Here is a 14,921-nt window from a genome sequence, read left to right as displayed (position 1 = left end):
CCCTTCTGAGAGGAGCAGCCGTTGAGCTCTGGAGGGTGGCCAATGAGGAGATTATCTGCTGCCAGCAGGTTGTGCCTTATGACTGTGATCACTGGGTCACCGGAGATTGGGGGATAGCAGGCAGAGGATCTCTGCTTCCGGATCCCATTGAGTCCAGGGTCCAAGGTCACAAAGTTCCACATTGTCTTGGTTTCGTGGGACTTCATCCATGTTTGAGGCTCAGCCGGAGCGTCAATTTCTTATCCATGAAACTCTCATTAAGCATTAGGATTGTTCCCATACCCTGGCTACTATTCTAAAAGGTACAACAGACATATGTTTACATGTATTTTCTCAAATGACTGTTTTCATGCTTATCTGAAGGTCCCCAAAGTAGAATCACTCGTAACTTGGAGATTCTATTTTCACTTTTTAGAGAAATCTCAGAGTGTTTTCCATAGATACATTCCCACAAACATAGAAATAGTGTTTCCTTTGACAACAACCCAACACTAGTAGTTTCCAGTATTTTGGATGTAAGCAGTTCTCACTGCAGAGAGATGGCCTTCATTGTTCTTTATATTAACATTTAACTCATACTAACTGTTGAGCAACACCTTTTCATATGCCTACAGCCTAAGAAATGATGCTTTAGAAAAATATCTATTTTTCACACAACTTTACAATTTGTGATTTGTTCTGATGTTGATCTTGGTGAGTGCTATGAGTATCTTAGATATTAGCTTGGATCTGATTTTAAGTGGGTACACGTTTTCTCCCAGTCAGTAGGGTACTTTGATTTTAATGTCGTTTACATTGCCATTAAATTAAAACCTTTAAATTGATTTAGTCCCATTTATTTATTTTCGTTTCCTTTGTCTTTTCCAATAGAGTGAAACTCTAGATGAGCTCTCTAAGATCAGTGTCGTAGAGAGACTGGCTGAGGTTATATTCTGCATATTTTAAGGATTCTGCTGTCAAAGCCGTACCAAAAGTCCACTTTGAATTAAATTCGGTATGTGGTGTGAGATATGGATTCAATTCTATTTTTATTGTTGCTATTAAACACCATTTGTTGAAGAGCTTTTCCTTGCAACATTCCATAGGATGGAATCTTTCACTAAAGATTCACCATAAAAGATCTAAGCATTTATTCTAGGTTCTCAATGCAATACTATTAGACTGAGAGTTTATATTCCTGAAACTCAAGGGTTAATTTATATAGCTTCGTGATATTATTTAAAGCCTGTTCCAAAGGGAATGTCACAGGTCTCAGTGAGGCCCAGTGAGCACCGTAACCCACAGTTATTCTTGACAACTGCCCTCTGGCCCTCCCAGGTCCCCTGAAAATACACCACAGGTTTGGTGGCTGCCAGAAGTTACTAGAATCACAGCCCTAAGCTGAATAGAGTGAGGAAATTCTCAAAATCCATGTCCAGACCACTGGGCACTTACACTCTCAGCTCCCACAGAGCACCGGGAACAATGAAAAAATAATTCTATTGTTTAATGAATGTGGACTGAATCCAGGTAAGAACATCAGAACATTCGATGCTCTGTGGGTGTGCAGAGAGTAACAATCCTCTCAGTGCTCTCTGACCTGAAGAAAACACTGACAGGGAGACTCAGGAGTCTCAGTGAGAGAAGGAAGGAAACAATGATCACTGTCCTTCAAACAGAACTGAAGGAGAGAAAGAACAGACTCCATGGCTGAGTGAGGAAACACATACAGAACTGAACCCCGCTGTTGTGTGTTGTGTGTGTATCTTGGCTACTGTACTTGCACGACTATGATCATCTCCACTAGTTACTGCTTTTGGGTTTCCAGGAGACACAGAAAGTACCCGAGGCTCAGCTTAGTCTGAAGGGGAAGTGCTGAGCCCTGGTGACTCTCTGAGAAGGCAGTGGAGTCCAGTGTCGAGTTTGTTTCGTCTTGTGCTGTGGAAGGAGGAACCACATCCTAGGACCTTGCAGTATGGACAGAGGCTGAGTGAGGCCCTGCACTGTGAAGACATGTGAGGTGTGTCCCGACTCTGAACTTGCAATGATCAATCCACATTGATCACAATTCCACCTGAGGACTCAGCGACTCTCGACTGTTTGTGCACCCCACATTGAAGGTGACTTTGTGTTTGTGATTGTGGTCAGCCCATGACAAACATTTTGTTTTGCCAACAAGCAGTTACTCAGTTCAACCATAGTTCTCTGCATTCCTGTTTAATTCATAAACTATAAACTAATAAACTAATAAACTAATCATTTTGGACTGCATGCCTGAAAGCTTGACCTCAGCTAGCTGGGTTAAAAAACTCCACTTTTGTGTTACATTACTGGCTGAACTCCTTTTGCGGATTCGGAGAGGGGGAAATTATTGATACTGGACCCAAACAATGATGATGACAAGATTCTCTGTGTGGGTTATCTTTGTCAATTCTGTGCCTCTCTCTCTCTGTCTCTCTTTCTCTCACTCTCTCTCTCCTTGCATTTCTGTAAGTAAATTTCTTTAGATAATACTATTTTACTTCTCTCTGCACCTCCCTTTTCGTATTATCCACAGAGAGACAGAAAATTAATCTCTGACTTTCACTTGTTCAGGTTTTCGATTGTCCTGGGTGGGCAGATGTTTTCTAGACTTCTAACATGTGTGACCAGAAATCAGAACTGAAGGATTTTCCCATTTGGAGAACCCAATAAGTCTCATCAATGCGGCTCTCTCTTTCTCTCCCCTTGCATTTCTCTAACTAAATTTCTTTAAATAGTACTATTGAGTATCACTGAAAAAGTCAACATTGTCTCGTTTGCCAAGGCATCGATAATCATATAGGCCAGACACGTAATGCGATTCAGAGATGACCGCTGGCCTAGACCTGTTACAAACTGGATTCCACGGAACATCAAAAGACCGCGTGGCCACCAACCAATGAGATGGTCAGACTTCTTCCTCAAAACCCTGAATGAACGGTTTGAGGCTATTCGTGTTCCTGGAGCTAGCAGATATCATTGGGTTACACTATCATGTGACAGGGATGAATGGTGAATTACTAGCACCCACTCGAGGAAATAAATGATCAAAGGGATGACCAACAAGTGACAAGTGACATTTCCGATTTACTTATATTTACCCTACTACTGCAGTTATATAATAAACTTGTTGGCAGCTGTGTTAGAGTCATGCCTAGTTTTTAAAAAACTCTTTATTAATTTCACTGTCATTGTCATCCTGTTAATCTTCAATTTGCTTGAGCGGGCCCAGTAACATCTCCATTTATCCTAGCCCTGAGATTTCAGCAGCCTCTCTTTACTCATCCTTCCCAACTGTGCTGCATTAGAGGCTCTTCAGGGTCAAGGGAATGAGACTCATCATTGTTACTGGTTTTGGCATATGAGTATGCCATGGGGAGCTTTCCAGACTCTCCCGTGCAGGCAGTAAACTCTCAGTAGCTTGCCAGATTCTGCGAGAGGGAGAACTAGGCTATAAGATGTCAAGTGGCCATGAATGCTTGGTTTTATAGTTTCTGGTTGTTGGCTGTTGATGGGATAACACGGTGGCATGGAGGAGGGGGACAGTTTCTGATTGTGACTGCCTAGCTACTGGAAAACGGGGCACCTGGGTGGAAGAAGCCTAGTCCTAATCAGTTGTTCCTTGAGAGTAAATATTTCAGAGAGAAAGGGCTGGTTCTGCATTTAATACTTCCCCTTATCTGCCCTTCGCTACATGCGTGGCTTCAGAGTGACACCCAGAGTGTCCCGTAATAGGCCAGAGCAGTGCACCAAGGAGAATGAGTGTGACCAAAACCCCCTTTGCATTCATTACGGGTCCAGCATGTAGCTCAGGCATTCAGACACTCGCCTTGCACACAGCTGAACTAGGTTTGATCAATCCAGGGTCCACCTGAAGTGGCCCCTGAGCACAGAGATAGGAAAGAGCCATGAGCACTGCCAGTTGTGGACCACAAGCCAAAAACAAACAAATAAAAAGAATCAGCTGTGCTTCCAGGCTGGTTGACCGAAGTTGGGGTCTGGATCTGTTCCCAGAAATGCACATGGGGGTCGTCGAGTCAGGCTGCTCTCAGCTCGCCCACAGACTCACCCTGCTAACGCTTCCCACAATCCGCTGCCCCTCGCTCCGCTGCTCCTGGCTGAGCGGGAGAACTGGGTAAAATAAATAAATAAATAAATAAATAAATAAATAAATAAATCAGGATCTGCCTTCAGGGCAGGATTGGATGGGGTAGGAAAATTTGAAATAATTCTGGTGGGAAGGTGATGGTGGTGGGATTGGTGTTAGAATATTGAATGAGCACTGTGTGGTGTGGCACTAAAAATAAAAACAAATATCTAAAGTCTTTTTTTTAATTTTTATTTGCTTATTTTGTGCATCACACCCAGCGATGCACAGGGGTTACTCCTGGCTTTGCACTCAGGAACTACTCCTGTCGGTGCTCAGGGGACCATATGGGATGCTGGGAATCGAACCCGGGTCGGCCGCGTGCAAGGCAAATGCCCTTCCCACTGTGTTATCACTACAGCCCCTATAGGCTTTTATTATTTTTTTAGGTAAACAGTTTTGTTTGAGGAAATATTAAAGAGAAAAATTAAATTCTTTCCAGCTGGAATATGGGCAACAGCAGTGAGGAATTCTCCAATTCATTTCATTTTGTTTTCATTTGGCCACACTTGTTGGTATGCAGGGTCTATTCCTAGCCCTATGCAGGAGTGAACCTTTGTAATGTTCCTGACACCATTTGTGGTACCGGGGATTCAAGCTATGGTTTGCGTGATGCAAGGCAAGTGCCTTAGCTCCTCTACTGTGTCTGCCCAGGTCTATTTCAGTGCAAGGACAGCTGAATAAATCTTATTGGTTTGAGGAAGAAGGGGGTCCAGAATAAAGCTCAGAGGCACCTTTCAATCAAAAGCAAACTGGACTTAGGAAAAAAGATATCCCAGCCTCCATTTCTTTTAAATAAGTATCTCTGGAACCATTACATGCAAATTTCAGAGATCCTGTTTGCTACACTGATGGCCTCTTTGACATTGTTGTTGTTGCATGTCTTACTCTCCAGCTCACTTCCATCACACCTTCACTCTTCTTTCAGATGCACCTTCCAAATTACTCTCTACAACAAAGTTGTTGCCTCAAAATTTTATGAGATAGCCACTCTAGGTTTTTGAATTGACTTTTAATAAATCAATCCACACCATTTTGTCTTCTATCTATTACCCTCAATTATTATTCATGGGCAGTTTATATGGCTAGATAAATGCACAAATGCTTAAATTAGCAGATTGTAATTTTTGGGAAATAGAAATTATTTTATTTATCCTTTATTTCCTATATGTAGAACTTTCCTAACACACAATACGTAAGTTCAATTACACAGTGAGTGAATTAATCCGTGGTTTTCACCAATGGGGTTTAATTCCACTAATAATAAGCACTGATATATTTTTATTGTGAACAATTTTATATATTTTTTAAAATTAATTTTTAAAGAAATCACTATATTCATTTATCAAATTTAATATATTTTTATATTATAGTTTTAAAGATTTAAATGCTTTTTTAATTTGATGTTTTACTATTATTAAGAGAACTAATTATTTATTATATTACTTTTACATGATCTCAGAAAGAACACTCAGTGTCACCTTTTAATTTTTATATATATAACTATTTGATTTGCCAATGTTTTCCTAGGATGCATCTACCTGAGCGTTTCCTGAACACAGAGTCAGGAATAAGCCCTCAGAACTGCTGGGTGTGGCTCAAAACCAAATCAAAAATCCCATAAAATAATATGACTCCTGAACAAGTGAAGTGAAGTGAAGTCCCAGGATTCAATCCTGTCTTAGAGATGCTAAAAGGTTAAAGCCCCTGAGAACCCAGAGGCTCTCCCTGCAGGGTGGGGACTGGGCTGCAGAGGGCACCAAATCCCAAGAGCATCAAGATGCCAGCTAGAAGGGGTGCAGAGATGGGAGAAAAAGGTGCAGAGGGTTTCGCCGACCTTGTCTTCAATGTACCTTATGGTTTGTGGTCTAATGTTGAGGTCTTTAATCCATTTTGATCTGACTTTTGTGCATGGGCTTCGAGGCTGGCCTCACGTTCCGGGGAAAGGTCAACTCAGAGAAGCGATCACCAACTACATTGCAGTCGAAGGCCATGTGGGGGAAGGGAGTTGCGGGCTGAATGAGGGCTAGAGACTGAGCACAGCGGCCACTCAACACCTTTGTTGCAAACCACAACAGCTAATTAGAGAGAGAAAGCAGAAGGGAATGCCTTGCCACAGTGGCAGGGTGGGGTGGGGGGGAGATGGGATTGGGGAGGGTGGGAGGGACACTGGGTTTGCGGGTGGTAGAGAATGGGCACTGGTGAAGGGATGGGTTCCCAAACTTTGTATGAGGGAAGTGTGAGCACAGAAGTGTATAAATCTGTAACTGTACCCTCACGGTGATTCTCTAATTAAAAATAAATAAATTATAAAAAAAAAAAAAAAAAAGGTGCAGAGGCAGAAATCTCCTCAGAATGAATTTCCTACTTCAATCAAACTAAATTTTGCTTTCTCAAGAGAACCAACATTAAAATAAGTATAGGACACAGAAGGTTAAATTGGGCACATTTATCATTTAGAGAGGAATACTTATTAATTGATAAGCAGTAAAACCTGTATGCTGGTGGTGTTTCTGTACTTCTTAATACCGCCAATGGAAATACTGAGGCATTAGGATGATTTTGTAATCTAATTGTAGTATCCCTCGGAGAGTTATAGATCCCCAGATATAACCTCAGAACCCAGGTGTGTCCAGGTATGTCCAGGCCATACAGATGTGGGGGTCCTGAGGGGAAGGTCCTGAAAGTGCTAGGCCCTCTGGAGGGGAAGCACCGTGTTAACAGAGTCCTGGGACAGGGCAGGATCTCATCTCCTCACACAAGAATCTGAATGTGGACCTCTTCACTCCCCTTGAGGATGGACCTGGTGGCATCCAACAGCCCCTACTCAGGTTGGACCAGGCATTCAACTATGAATTCTACCTCCTCATGAATATGCAAATTACATGAGGGACACTGAGTTAAGTACAGATGTGTCTGTGTCCTGACAACCTCACACAGTAGGCATACCCACACCTTCAGAAGCCCCCTACTGCACGGTCCCCACCATGGACTGGACCTAGAGAATTCTCTTCCTGGCGGCAGTGGCTGCAGGTAAGCGTCCCCATTCCTTGGGCTGAGGGAACGGGGCCAGTCAAGTGGAGTCCACACCCTCCTGTTTGCTGTCTACAGGTGTGAACTCCCAGGTACAGCTGGTGCAGTCAGGGGCTGAGGTGGGAAAACCTGGGACATCAGTGAAGATCTCCTGCAAGGCGTCCGGATACACCTTCACCAGCTACTATATGAGCTGGGTGCGGCAGGCCCCGGGACAAGGGCTCGAGTGGATGGGAAGTATAGACCCTGATAGTGGTAGTACATACTACGCACCGAAGTTCCAGGGCAGACTCACACTCACTGCAGACAAGTCCAAGGACACAGCCTACATGGAACTGAGCAGGCTGAGCACTGAGAACATGGCCGTGTATTACTGTGCGAGAGACACAGTGTGACAACCACATCCTGAGTGTGTCAGAAAACTGAGGGAGAGGCAGCTGTGCCAGGAGAGGAGATGACAGGGACGCTGATCCTCCTGACTTCCTCCTCAGAGAGTCAGGGTCTGAGACTTAGAATGGGGCTCCCAGGGCAAAGCTTCATTTGAGGGAAAGGCTCAGGGTCTCTCTTTCTTTCAGCAACAGCCAAGATGAAGATGACCTCTCTCTAGAACACCTGGTGTCACTCATCTTTTCTTCTAGGATTTTGCTCGGAGCGCTCCAGATTGTACAGGAAGAACCACATGGACATTTGGGCTCGTGTCATTGCAGATTGCTGAACTGAAGGTCTACCCATGGCAGATTCCCAGTGTTCCACATTTTGATTGAAATTGTGTGTCTCCGCAAGAAAATCTTTTCTCTGAGATGAAATCCTGGTGTTGGCCAGACCCCTTTCTGGAGTTTCTGTGGAGCCCTGCCCCTCTGTGCATGTTTGTATCTCCATAGTCCTGAGCTGAAATCCTGCCATTGTTCAAGGGACAGTGGAGGAGAGGACCCTCTATGAAAGGGACCACAGTCACATTTCTGATATCATGTGGTGGTAAGGAAATGGTCAGCATCAGGGTCAGTGAACTCCTGATGTTGGGGGCATCTCAGCTCATCTCAGGGGAAGATAGGTCATTACCCAAGCAGTAGCATGAACCAGCAGACGGGATCTTGAGCGAGGTGTCAGGTGCTGCTCCCTCCACCCCAGGGTCATGCATCCCAGCTGAGTTTACCTGGGTCTGATCTCACCAACTGTCCAATGTTCCTGGGAAATGTATGTATTGAGTGAGACATTAACTTTGCCCACGCCTTGTAATATGGGAATAAATAATCACAATTTATCACTTGCTCTCAATTGCTATTGAGGACATATGTCCACACACAAATGCATAAGTCTCACACAGTCCACCAGCAACATCTGTCCCCACACTCCCTGCCCACCCACAGTACCAGGGTAAAATTGACCTCAGACCCCTATTGGAGCCTTTTCCAGCCCTTGCTCCCCTGCCGATCACTGTCCCATCACATGGGAAAACCAGAGGAACCACCTCAGCACATGGCACCCCAACACTTCCCTCCTTGCCACCCCAAACTTCCTCAATCTAGGGCTTGAGAGAAGCCGTGTCCATCCAGAGGCTACCTTGAAAAGAGGCATCTGGTACCAGCTTCTATCAGACCTGGGGCTCAGAGCCCCTATACAGGGCTATACACAAGCCCCTCACCACTCCAGAGGTGCAGATCCCGAACTCATGGAGCCACATGGCCCAGCACAGCTTGTACCCACCTGTCACAGTCTTGGAGACACGGTTTCCCAGTGTTGTTAGTCACCCCAGGGAGATTTCTGACAATACTGGAAAAGAAAGATTTAAGACCTATGGGCAGTTTCTAGGAGGTAAGATGGTAAATATAGAATGTTGCTGGGGAGGGGTGAGGTCTGTGGGCAGGGTCCTATAAACACATTATGCTCCTTCACCCAGAAGAAATACCCCTGAGATAAACCAACTTTAGTGATGTTGCCTTTCAGTCCTGCAGTGCAGAGACCCTTTGACAGGAACCAGCTTCCCTGGGCAGGTTAGCAGGTTAGTCTGTAGTAGCCGACCCTGCGCTTCTGATGACCGTTGAGAGCAGTGAGAAGGGGCGAGTCAGGACTCTCAGTACACGAGCCTGTGAGCCCCTGGCCCAGTTTTTCTCTCCGTGTCTGTCTAGTTTTCTTAGTCATGTCGGTGACCCTGATTCAGCTCTGTTCCCCTGGGGCTGGTCCCCGGCAGGTGTGTGCTGACCCTCTGCGGGGCCTGCTGACCACGTCCCATTCTCTGCCTGCCACTGAGATGCAGCTCAGTTCCTCACTGCAGTTGTTTGTCCTGCTCCAGACCTCCCACGGGACCCTGTCCAGTCCTGGGACCTGACCCCACTGTCCCTCCACGTGGTTCCGTGTGCCCTGAAAGACAGGAACAAGATTCTTTGCTCAGGGGCAGAGCAGGAGAGGAACGACATGCCCAAGTCTGGGGTCCGTGTTGAGACTCTGTGTCTGGGATATCAGCTCATCGTTCCTTGACACCACCCATGTCTCTGAGTCCCCTAGCACCCTGTCCCCATTGCTCCTCATCTATCTCCTCTCCCCTCCTCTTCAAACTCTGGGACCAGTCCTTTAAATCCATCCTTTAAATCATTGCATTTCCTCATCCAGTTGACAGAAACTCCACATATAAAAATGTCCCCATGTGTCCATCGTTCTCCTGGCTTATTTCATTTAACATCATATCTTATGGATCCACCTATGTTTCAGCAAACTGCATAATTTCTTTATTCTCTAAAATAATTTTAAAGTCTTTCTGTTTTGTGACAGTTTATAATAATGAGAAAAAACAAAAGGTATGATCTGGACTTTCATTTCTAATGTTTCTTTCAGTATCTGTAAGATACTACTAATTAAAATCTAGAATACTTTACTTACAATAAAAATATTATAAACAATATATTTTATTTAGTTTACATCTGAAGGCATGGAACACCGATGAAATGAATCAAGAATAAGAAAAATATCTATGTAATGTAATACATGTAAATAAAGCAAAGAGGTTAATAAAATTTTAAGTTAAATTGGTGCTTTGAACCACGTTTTCACAGAGTTGAGAATCGTCTCACTGGACTGTTGGTGTAGCTCTAGAAAAGGGTCCCGGCCTTGTGCTCTCATCCAAGGACAGGATTGGGTGGGGATTGTCCCTGGTCTTGGCCTGACCTCACCCTCCCACGTGGACCTCATCTATAAAATACTGGGACTGTGCTCCCAGCACTTTTGTAGGAGAGGGTAGAGTCACGAGATCAGAGCTTTAACACAATTAATTTCAATAGTCCTGAGGTACGGACTTTCATAATTGAAGATTTAACAGACCTTGAGAGCAAAGATACACGTAAGGGATCATGCCGCTCAGACCCTCTAACTTCCTAGTTCTTCCCCATCAGACTTTAAACTCTGAAAACCATGTACCAGCTTATAACCATCATGGGCACCTATTCCTCTGCCAAATTTTCCACAAGGCATGAAGCAATCCTCAGACTAACCTGGTGCTGTACAAATTCTCCTTGATTCTGAGACATTCCCTGGACACAGCATTGCACTAACAGGTTCCTTCTCAGTGTGGGAAGATCCCACAGGCTTCTCCTGGGCTTCTGACCAACACCTACTGGAGGGGGTCTAACGACTTCATCTTTAGTCAGATTACTGAGATCAACTTGGTCACAGAATTTAGAAAATGATTTTTGTTTGAGAAATGCTAATTTATTTCCCTAATGTTGAACTGAAGGTGAGCAGAAGGAAGAGTTGTGCAGGGCAGGTGAGAGGAAGGCCACAGAGTCAGTCTCTCTCTGGCACCCCGCTCTCCTGAACTTCACCAACCCATGATCTGCTTAAACTCCTTATACTAATTTAATGTAGACCTTTGCAGATAAAATTCTTAATGCATTTGTCATTGTCGACTAACCACTCCCTCCACTCAACTTTATCAAGAACATGAAATTTGAGGATTAGAATCTAAATTCCTACCTCCCCTCCCATGGTGGCCCCACTGAGCAGCTCTCCTGTTCTGGTGACCTTCCAAAATGCCTGTTAGACATTCAAAATGCACCAGTAAGTCTTTCTTAAAGAGATATAATGCTTCAATGTCAATGACAAAGACTGAAACTGTGTTTCTTACTGTGAATCTCACTCTCATCCAAGGACAAAGTTATTACATGAGGATAAAAATGGGGAAACTCTGACAGACTGTGACTGTGGCGGCTGCAGGGCTGCCCTACAGGGGGCGCTCACACCCACTCAGCAGAGCTGCAGCCCAGGAGCAGGAACACAGGGCGGGGAGGGTTTCTCACCCAGGGTCCCAGTTTCCTGTTAGAACATAAGCAGCAGAAACGTTCTGATGTCAGGTCAGCAGGATTGTGTGTCCTAGTGCGGGTTTCTGTCTAATGCCCGAGTCACTGTGAGAACTGACCTACTCAGGGCAGCCAAGACACTATTAATGACAGTTTTGGGGTGTCAGGACCCTCACCCGTTGGACAGTGGACAGCTGCATGTGCGTGTGAGTGGACCCAAATTGGCCCCTTCTGTCCACATGCCGGCCCTGCAGACAGGACACGAGGACACAGAGGGAGAGTCAGTCCCCCAACTCCTGCCCAGGGCTGTCTCCCACCACACTGTCCCCTCCTGTGACCTGTCTCTCAGGTGAGGTGGAACCCACCCCACACGATCTCTTCCCTCCTTTAAATTCTCCCAAACTCTGTGCTGACCCTGAGGCCCAGGGGCTGGACTCCTGCTCACTCTCCCTGCTGAGTCTCAATTCATCTCTAACGTCCATCTCTTGTGTTCCCCATGGACTTGCAGACATGTGACTCTCACGTATGCTGGCGAGGCCTCAACCCGCTCACCCATATGTCCTAGACACAGGGACTCGAGGTCAGGGAGACTACCTACAGCTGATGAGCCCAGTAGCCTTCAACAACCACACCTCTTGGTACAAAGAGAATCATGGGGGTCATCCCATAGTGTCCATGAGAGAAATTCTCAGGGATGGCAGAACTGGTCACTCACATACAACCTCTCTTCCTGCTGACTCCCCCTAACTGCATCCGGTTTCTCTGAGGGGCTGATAAGAACTGTGCTTATCTCTTTGTGTGTGGAAACTGTGTTCACTGAATGACAATTCAGTGTCGGTGACCCAGAATACAGGTAAAGGACCCTTGCAAAGTGTGAGTCTGTGCGTTGAGTCCAGATCCCGAGTGAATAGATTTCAAGCTGAGGACCCTCCAGTAGCTCTGCCCTGAATTCCTGCTGGGTCAGGATCCTTCAGCGATCACCCCATGAAGAGGGTCCTGAGGTTCAAAGTGACTTGCTGGACCTCAAGTTTTCAGTGGAATTGAGCAGAATTATGTGTCTTTGATCAGGCCAGCCACAGCAGGAACCACGGCACAGAGGCAGAAGCATCTTTCTTGTATCAATAATAATGAGTTGCTGAAGGGGGTCCCCAGGTCACAACTATGAATCAGAGAAGGAGCGAGACAGCAGCATCTCAGACAGGAGGAAGATCCACCACTGTCTCTGTCCACCTCTGTGATCTGGGAGAGAATTGCTCTTTGCAGGAAGGAAAACCAGTCCTAGACCTTCCTTGAGCTTCATGGGTACGTGTCTTTCTCACAATGAAGAATTTCAGTAGGAGAAAAGCTGTGAAGCAAACTGGTTTTTATTTATCAGATCTGAGGAAGGGGTGGGAGAGACAGGAAAGAGACAGAGATAGAGACACGGAGAGAGATAAAGACAGAGACAGAGATAAAAGAGAGAGAGACAAAAAGTGTCAGAGAGACATAAAGAGAGAGAGTGTCACACGCATGAGAGAATCAGGCTTCTGGAGAGGCAGAGAGGCTGAGGGTCACGTCTCAGGAGGGAAGAACCTGCCAGCTTGTATTCGGGCAGCATGGGCTGACTCCAAGGCCACTCTCTTCCTTGTCCAATGTAGCCTATAACCATATCTCCCAACCTGCGCCATGTGAGCCATTCACCCAGGAGAGACCATTGCTTGTCATTATCAAGAAGGTGAGTCTGAGACTTTCAAGGTCCTCCTTTGATACTCTGCCAGGCTTGTGTTCACGCTGGGGCTCTCTCAGGAGGGTTTGTGCTGGCGCTGCTCAACGTCTTATTAGGCCTCAGCGCTTTGGATTATGTCCCAAAAACTAGTTGCCAGGGGGTTATTTTCAATATTTACCTGCATTCCTGATTCAACACCATCAGTGATAATGAACTGATGTTCCCGTGTGAGTATCTCTAAATTTCAGAGTTTTACTCACGAGGTAAGTAACTGAACAAATACTGAGAAATTTGATTGATCTTGGATTGGCCCAGCCCTGTGTGAATTGCACTGGGACAATGACACTGTGTGTTAGAGCCCAGGATTTACATTCACAGTGGGAGAACAGGAGCCACCACACTGGGACACAGAGGGGTGGGGCCTGTCTACAGGGTAGAGGCCCTGGGGGGTGGGGGCTGGGTTTGGTCATTAGGAACCTGAGACATGGGGACTCTCCTCCCCAGCTGCTGTTTCCACCTCAGCAATTCCTGTTTTCTGAGACTCATCAGCACATTTCCTGGGCTGGAGGAAGAGGCCCGGCTCTGACAGGACCCCAGGGACAGGCCTGAGTGCTTTAAGCCAAAATCACCAACCCCTCCCAGGGAGCCCACACACCAGCCTCCCCCGAGTCCTCTCCTTTCTCTACAGAGACTCCCCCATGCAAATATGGACTCAGGACCCAGGGTTAAAACCACGTTCACACTCACCCCAACTCGGGCTCCCTCTCCCCCTGACATGGTGTCTGAGATCATGGACCTCGTGGGCAGGAACGTGCATCAGCGCTGGTTCCTCCTCTTTCTGGTGGCAGCTCCCGGATGTGAGTATCCCCCGGACAGAGGCTCCAAGGTGGGCATGGGGCCTCTGAGCCCGTGACTCACTGTGGGTCTCTGTCCCCAGGTGTCCTGTCCCAGGTACAGCTGCAGGAGTCCGGACCAAGCCTGGTGACACCCTCGCAGATGCTGTCCCTCACCTGCTCGGTCTCTGGATTCTATCTAGTCATGCTGTCTACTGGGTACGCCAGACCCAGGGAAACCATCTGGATTGGATTGGTGGTATAAATAGCGTTGGAAGCACATACTATAACCCGAGACTTAAGTCCCAAGTCAGCATCTCCAGGGACACCTCCAAGAACCAAATTTACTTAAAACTGAGCAACTCAGTGACTGAGGACACAGCCGTGTATTATTGTGCAAGAGACAGAGTGAGGGAAAGTCCCTGTGAGCCCAGACACAAACCTGCTGAGGGAGACAGGGGAGCTGCAGGGGTGCGTGTGACCACCAGGGTGAGCTCTGCCCCAGGGACTACAGATCCGGACTCAGGGAAAGTTGTAAACGTCTTGTTTTTTAAAATTTTTAAATGAAAATTTGTGGAGCAAATTTAATAAACCTAAGTAGGTATACATCAATATGTTCTTTTCTCATGTAGTATAAATTTTTAATCTCACTTTTTGTAAAACTACCAAATACTCTTTTAATTCACCTTTTACAAAGTATGTTGTATGCTCTGTTCCTGAACAGATAATATTTTCATAGGAATAAGTTTTGTTTTGCATTCTCAGTTTTTGTAATTGACATATGTATGGTTAGATTTGTCTTCTGTCCATCTGTGACTTACAGAGTTTCGGTGCTGTCTTCTAGAAACTCATTGCCAAGGACAATCCATATTTGCTGTGTCATGTGTAGTCGGCCTGTTCTTTCTCCTGGTAAACAA

At 45.8% G+C, this 14,921-nt stretch overlaps 1 pseudogene; it reads left to right on the top strand.

Annotated features, from left to right (window-relative positions):
- Positions 1-7,134: 7,134 nt before the first annotated feature.
- Positions 7,135-7,575, top strand: LOC101551637 (immunoglobulin heavy variable 1-2-like; annotated as a pseudogene).
- Positions 7,576-14,921: the final 7,346 nt, after the last annotated feature.

This window comes from Sorex araneus, chromosome X (assembly GCF_027595985.1).
Source record: "Sorex araneus isolate mSorAra2 chromosome X, mSorAra2.pri, whole genome shotgun sequence".
Lineage (NCBI taxonomy): Eukaryota > Metazoa > Chordata > Mammalia > Eulipotyphla > Soricidae > Sorex > Sorex araneus.
This window is presented reverse-complemented; position numbering and strand designations above follow the sequence as displayed.